The sequence below is a fragment of the Pteropus vampyrus genome, unplaced genomic scaffold (genome assembly GCF_000151845.1).
Source record: "Pteropus vampyrus isolate Shadow unplaced genomic scaffold, Pvam_2.0 Scaffold249, whole genome shotgun sequence".
Classification (NCBI taxonomy): Eukaryota; Metazoa; Chordata; class Mammalia; order Chiroptera; family Pteropodidae; genus Pteropus; species Pteropus vampyrus.
Genome location: NW_011889030.1, coordinates 1,935,296 through 1,943,149, shown reverse-complemented (window position 1 = coordinate 1,943,149; position 7,854 = coordinate 1,935,296). Strand labels below are relative to the sequence as shown.

General features: G+C 34.6%; 1 protein-coding gene and 1 pseudogene across 1 annotated transcript in view; one reads left to right on the top strand and one right to left on the bottom strand.

The window, feature by feature from the left end:
* The window catches only part of LOC105301708, a 2,996-nt pseudogene extending 1,873 nt beyond the window's left edge, over positions 1–1,123 (bottom strand).
* CTNNA3 (catenin alpha 3) overlaps positions 1–7,854 on the top strand; it is a 1,489,877-nt gene that overhangs the window by 3,186 nt on the left and 1,478,837 nt on the right. The gene's annotated exons all lie outside the window — the stretch shown is intronic.

The window sequence follows — 7,854 nt, the reverse complement described above, 5'->3', positions numbered from 1 at the left end:
TAGCCCTGGGTGGTAGAGAGTCAGTCGCCGGCTGGCTAATAAAGGCTCATAATTAATCTCAGTTGGCTCCGTGGGTCTCAGAATCATTCGCGCCGTAACAGAAAGCAAATGTCTTGTGGCTTTTTCTAAAAACCTTTCTTGATGCCACTTGCAGGGATGGAATACTGAGAGAGATGGAGCATGGTGTTTCTTTGTTCTTTTATAGCAAATCAGAATTTATTTTGAATTATTTTGGGGGGCTTTTGATTTTTTTATAAAAAAATAGAATTTTAATGCTGGAAGAAACATTAAAACTAGTTTAATCCCTTTATTTACAGACAGGCAAGTGTGGCCTATGAGTGGCTTGCCTAGTGTTATGTAGCTAATTAGGGGTGGATTGAAGACTACTATATTTTGTTATATTAGCCCAGTGTTATTAGTAGTTTTTTTGCCTTCATGTATTCCTTGTTAGTCTCTGGCTCAGTGACATGTAGATGAAGAAGTGTGTATGATGTGGCCGTAGATAGAGCCAATGGTAGGGGAGAGTTGTGAATTAAATGTTGAAGGCCTGTGAGATGTCCGATACTGAATATATTGTGGTAGGTAATTTTTGTTCTTTATTCTAAAATCTATCCTCTCAACTTATGATGATTCTCAAATTACACTTCAGGAGGACCAACTCTCCCTTATTGGATGCAGCCTTACTTCTACTGTTAAGGTATCCCAACCTCCTCTGGCTAAGGGTTGGGCATATGACTTATACTGGTTTTCTTTTGCTGCATAACAAATTACTACAAACTTAGTGGCTTAAAACAACATGAATTTATTATCTCATACTTTCTCTGAGTCAGTAGTATGGTTGTGAGTATAATCCTAGGTTGACTGAGTCCTCTACCTAGGGTCTCATCAGATCCCAACCTGGGGTTCTCTTCTAAGATCACTAGTTTTGGCAGAATTCAGCTCCTGTGGTTGTAGGACTTGTTGGTGTCATTGGAGGACCATTCTCAGCTCCCAGTGGTTGCCCACTGAACTTTGCCATGCGAAATCTCTCTGCATGGTATTTGGCTTCTTCAAGGCCAGCAGGAGAGTTGCTCTCTAGTCTACTACAATGGAGTTTAATATAATATACGGTCATGTGCTGCATAATGCCTTTCGGCCAATGATGACTGCATATACAGTAGTGGTTCCATAACATTGTAATGGAGCTGAAAAATTTCTATCACATAATGACATCATAGCCAGTGTAACATGATAGCACAATGCATTTCAATAGTCTATAGTATTTAGTACAGTAACATGCTGTACAGGTTTGTAGTCTAGCAGCACTAGGCTATACCACGTAGCCTAGGTATGTAGTAGGCTATATTGTCTAGTTTGTGTAAGTGCACTCTATGATGTACGCACAATGACAAAATTGCCTAATGACACATTTCTCAGAATGTATCCCTCTCATTAATGACTGTATTGTAATAACAGACTTCACTATTTCATTATATTCACAATTCCTGCTCAAGTGAGGGAGGTTATATAGGTGTGTACAGAGTGGGCAGGGATCTTGGGAGCTATCTTAGAATACTGCCTACCACACTGACTCAAGCTATGCCAGTAAGATCTTCTCAAAATCCCTGTTCTTTCCATTACACAATTGTATTTTTATGAATAGCCACACAACACACACATAGTAACCAATAAGTTGTGGTCAGAGTTGGGAAATTTTAACTTAGCTGTTCTGTGTGCTTTTGTATTTTATTTGAAAGGAATAGAGTTGGCATCAACTGCAGAGTTTTAGAGACTTAGTTACCATTCAGGATTCTTGAATTTAACTTTATATTAATTGGGGAATAACTCTAGCTGTATACTTTGGACAACATATAAGAAGAGGATTAGTTCAGGTTGGCCAAGAAAATTAGTTATTGGCAACAAAACACTCATGGAGATTTAGTTGGTAACTTACAGGCATCATAATAAGTGATGGAAATAATTATGGAATTGCTGCATTGAAAATGACTGTGTTTTTGAAGCCTAACTGATTTATTGTGGGTCGCTTATTAGTTATTTTATTACTTATAAATATATGTTTGAAGAAGACCTAGTTAGCACTAAAGCAACTTATTTATTGACTTTCCCTATATAATTGGTCCTTTAATGCCATGATTAATTAAGAATTAAGAAATAGAAACAGGAAGGATGGAATCTTCTCTTCTAAAAGAGAGTGATGCCAGTGTGACAGTCAACCTTGAGTTTTCTGAAGTAATACCCGCTGACTTTGGAACAGCAGAAATCTGGACTTATCAGACATCTTAATCTACTTTTAAGTCTAATTAAATATCAAAGGGAAGAATAAATTATTAAGAATGAGATCTTATCCCAGCTTATTTATAAGAATTGAGTTCATGCCCTATAAAACTCTCTGGACTGGCTCTCCCAATGGAATTGGTGGTAGAGAGGTTTCCAAGTGGTTTATTTTTATTTTTCAAATATAGTCGACATTCAATGTTATATTCATTTCGGGTGTATAGCATAGTAGTCAGACATTTATATAACTTACAAAAAGATCCCCCCAATACGCCTAGTACTCACTGGGCACCCTACATAGTTATTATAATATCATTAACTATATTCCTTATACCAGCAGTCCCCAACCTTTTTGGCACCAGAGATTGGTGCTCCTATGAGAATCTAATGCCTGATTATCTGGCGTGGAACTGAGGCGGTGATGCTAGTTCTGGAGAGCGGCTGCAAATACAGATGAAGCTTCGCTTGCTGCCCGCTGCTCACCTCCTGCTGTGCGGCCCAGTTCCTAACAGGCCATGGACCACTACTGGTCCATGGCCTGGGGGTTGGGGACCCCTGCCTTATGCTGTACTTTTCATCCCTATGACTATTTTGTAACTGCCAATTTGTACTACTTAATCCCTTTACCTTTTCCACTCAGCCCCACAACCCTCCTTCCATCTGGCAGCCATCAGTTTGTTCTCTTTATCTATGAGTCTGTTTCTGTTTTGGTTGTTTGTTTATTTTGTTTTTTAGATTCCACATATAAATGAGTTCTTATGGTATTTGTCTTTCCCTGTCTGACTTATATCACTTAGCATAAAATCCCCTAGGTCCATCCATGTTGGTAATGAAATGGTAAGATTTCATTCTTTTTAATGGCCAAATAATATTCCACTGTACATATATACACATCTTCTTTATTCGATCTATCAATGGACTCTTAGGTTGGTTCCTTATCTTGGCTATTGTAGATAATGCTGTAGTGTACATAGGGATGCATATGTCTTTTTGAATTAATAAATACCCAGAAGTGGAATTGCTGAGTCATAAGGTAGTTCTATTTTTAATTTTTTGAGGAACCTTCATACTGTTTTCCATAGGGGCTATACCAATTTGCAAACCCACCAACAGTGCATAAGGGTTCCCTTTTTTTCATATCTTCACCAACATTTGTTTGTTGATTTATTGATGATAGCCATGCCGACAGGAGTGAGGTGATGTCTCATTGTGGTTTTAATTTGCATTTCTCTGGTGATTAGTAATGTTGAGCATTTTTTTTCATGTCTATTGACCATCTGTATATCCTCTTTGGAAAAATGTCTATTCAGGTCCTCTGTCCATTTTTAAATTGAATTGTCTGTTTCTTGGGTGTTAAGTTGTATGAGTTATTTATAAATTTTTGGATATTAACCCCTTATCAGATGTATCATTGGTGAATATCTTCATCCATTTGGTAGGTCGTCTTTTTGTTTTATTGATGGTTTCTTTTGCTGTGCAAACTTTTTAGTTTGATGCAGTCTCATTTGTTTATTTTTTCTTTTGTCTCCTTTGCCCGAGGGGATATGTTGAAAAAATATCACCAAGAGCAATGTCGAGGTTTACTGCCTATGTTTTCTTCTAGGAGTTTTATGGTTTCGGGTATTACATTTAAGTCTTTAATCCATTTTGAGTTTATTCTTGCGTATGGTCTAAGAAAATGGTCTAGTTCTTTTTTTTAAATGTATCTGTCTAGTTTTCCCAATACCATTTATTGAAGAGATTGTCTTTACTCAATTGTATATTCTCACTTCCTTTGTCATAGAGTAATTTATCATATAGGCCTAGGTTTATTTCTGTGCTCTTTATTATGTTCCCTTGATCTGTGTGTTTTTTTGAATGCCGATACCATGCTGTTTTATTTACTATAGCCTTGTAGTATAGTTTGATATTAGGTAGTGTAATTCCTCCAACTTTGTTGTTCTTTCTCAAGATTGCTGTGGCTTTTTGGGTCTTTTGTAGTTTCATATAAATTTTAGCATTATATTTTCTAGTACTGTGAAAAATGCCATTGGTGTTTTGATAGGGCTTGCATTGAATCTGCAGATTTTTTTGGGTACTATGGACATTTTGTATCCTGCTATTGTATTGAATTCGTTTATCAGTTCTAACACTTTTTTTTTTTTTGGTGGACTCTAACATTTTCTACATATAGTATCATGTCATCTGCAAATAATAACAGTTTCACTGCTTTTCCAATTTGGGTGCTTTTTATTTCTTGTATGATTATTGTGGCTAGAACTTCCAATTCTATGTTGAATAGAAGTGGTAAAATTTGACACCCTTGTATTATTACTGATCTTAAGAAAATGCTTTTAGCTTTTCATTGTTGAGTATGATGTTAGCTGTAAGTTTGTCATATATGGCCTTCATTATATTCAGGTAAGAACTGAGAGTTTTCATTAAAAGGATGTTGGATTTTGTCAAATGCTTTTTCTGTATTTGTTAATATGATCCTATGATTTTTATCTTTTGTTTATGTGTAGCACATTAATCAGTTTGTAGATATTGAACCAACCTTCCATGCCAGGAATAAAACCCATTTGATCATGGTGCATGATCTTTTTAATGTGTTGCTGGATTTGGTTTGCTTATATTTTTTTGAGGATTTAGTGTGTATGTTAGAAAAATATCTTGTTGCAAACTGCTGCCTATTTTTGTGTTATTGGCTCATTTTTCAAGTAAATATGTAGTAAGGCTTAGGGCCATTCTATTACTGATGAGCTCTGAAATGAAGAGTTATATTTTTTACCCGAAAACAGAGGCATTTTTAATTAGGAAGTTATAGCTATATATCTTATATAATAATAATAAGTGCTTAGAACATATAAAGGGGTCTTCTCGGCTTGGGTGACATTAGTAACATGAGATTCTTACTGATTAAGACAGTAAAGTTAACAATGGTTGTTAAAATTATGAATTTTGAGATTTTATGACTTTTTCTAAGACTGTGTCCCATCGGATGCTCAAATAAGATTTTAACTTAAGTGAATAAATATCTATTTACTCATAAACATGTTTTAATTTAAGCACATTTAAATAATTGTTTTATATAACATAGTACTTTTGTTTGATTTTTAAAATACAAACCCCACAGTTGGTATTATAGAAATCTATAAATTTTGTTTTTCAATCAAGCTTTACTATTTATCTAATGATACAAACACTTGTTGAAAGCAAACAATTGTAGTATAACAAAACTCATAGTGAAAGCAGCATTCCCTGTTCTATGCTCCCCGTTCTCACGTCTCAACATGAGAACCACCTTTAACTCTTATAAGTTGTTTATTCTGGTATTTACTCCATCTTTCTAAACAATATTCTTATACCGCTGTTTCTTGAATTTTTAGTTTCAGATTTAATCTCTTGACTGTTTACATTTTAAATTAGGCGATGGTATTTGTCAAAACAATATTTGATGTTTACATTATTATGATTATGTAATTATTATTCATAGCTAAGCCATATATTATACTGTGATTAAATTTCCTTTGTACTAGAACTTTTATTTTCCCAGGCATTAATGATTATAGTGTTCTTTTTGTTTGTTTAATTTTCTATGATTATCACCAATTCATCCCCAAATTCTCTGAGAGAACTATAAATCCCTCATTACATTTAAACACATCAGGTAATCTATTAGATTTCCTTCCCTCACTCCATCAATCAATTTTTCCTCCGTCTCCGTCCCTTCTTTCTCCCTTTCTCCTTTCCTCTCTTCCTGCTTCCTTGCCTTTCTTCTTTCCTTCTTTTTCTTCCTCTCTTCTTCCCTCATTTTCTCCTCCCTTTCTTCCTTTTATTCAGGTACTCCTTCTAGAGCTCTTCTATCCTCTGCTCCAATCTGGACCAGTTGGTCTTAAGCCTACTGCTCCCTTGCCATCCTGGGATCTCCCTTCAGTTCTCTCCTGTAATGTATTCTATTGTTTCCTGGATCACAACTTCCTCTTTTAAGGTTTACTTTCTCAGTTTAGGGGAGCATGTACTCCAGTAGCTTCCTTAGAAAGCGTGAACGAGAAGGAAAGTATATTTTTCAACTGTGCATGTCTGAAAATGTCTTCATTCTTGCCTGTGTTCCATAGTGTGGCTGGGTAAAAAATTGTAGATTTAATCGAAGTTTAACAAGAAGTCTTGACATTTTTTAAAAAAAGATTCACGAAGAAAGGTCCAACAAGGGTATAACTTTGTATTTATTTTGAAAAATGCAAGCCATCTGAGTCTGATCTAGTTAAAAGTTATCTGCTCATCTCTCTGCTTTTTAGCCGCAATATCTATAAAGTTTTTCTCAGAAATTTCTGAGATTTTCTCTGGAATTATGAACAACACGTGTGAAGTCAGACTAAGACTGTCCTTCTTGTCCCTGGAAGAATAAATGAAGAATCAGGGGGTTGCGGGACACCAATCAAATTAAATACTTTTGGGAGATTAGCTTTTAACATTATTTGTCCATTGGGTTTATACATAAGAAATCCAACATTTTTCTTTTAAAAGTTTTTTTCCTCATAAAATATCAAGACTAAGAACCTTAAAAGGACTTGAAAACTGTGAAAGTTGTCTTGCCAATTTTTTGTTTTATTTATATGTATATTTTTAATTGAGGTAAAATTGACATAACATAAAATTAACCATTTTATAGCAAGCGATTCAGTGGCAATTAGTACATTTACAATGTTGTGCAACTGCCACCACCTCTATTTAGTTCTAAAATGTTTTTATTGCCTCAGAAGGATTGCTAAATCTTGATACTAATCTTTTTCTCAGAACATAAACTTGGACCTTGGCTTTAAAATTTGGTCTTAGTATATCAGTCACTCTGGAAATAAGCCATATTATTTTATCTTGACCGTTCAGTTCCTTCAAAACTACATCGTACACAGTTTATAGTTTTCTTATCAGAAAATCACAAAAGGATATTAATGTTTTTCCTGTCTATCATTTTCTTTGAATCTAGCAATTTAGAAATTAAATTAGAGCAGATATAGTATTCACAAAATTAGATTAACATTGTCGTCTTTATTGTCTTTGTCTTAGGATATTTAGAAATGTACTGCTACAGAACTTTGAAAATGTACCTAGCAAGTAGAAAAATCTCATCAAGAAATGGTTCATTTAACAAATAAGTCAATAGATCTCTAAAATCTTCACCAGCACATTATGCTAGCATTTGTCACATGCTATAGAAAGATCCTCATTGTCATTCTGTGATGGAGAGTCTCTTTAAAACAGGGCTTTATGTGGGTGTAATTTAATGAAGAATAATTTCTGATACCTTTAAGAGGGCAGTGAGAAAAAAAGAGTAGGAAAAGAGACTGCTTTTATCTTTTCATTTTCTCTTAGGACTCTATTTTTAAAAATTAGATTGCCTTCAAATTCCTGCTTTATTATTAACAGCTCTTTGTTTATTTTGTAAGTAAGATTAGGAATTAATAAGGAAGCTTCAAAGGAAGCAACATTTTTTTTGTAAAGCAGACTCTTGACAGCTTTGGTTAGGCATGGGTAGTAGTTAGGCCAGATTTGTTGTCTTATTCTATCAATCGAAAATACTGATGGCCTATTTTTTTTTTT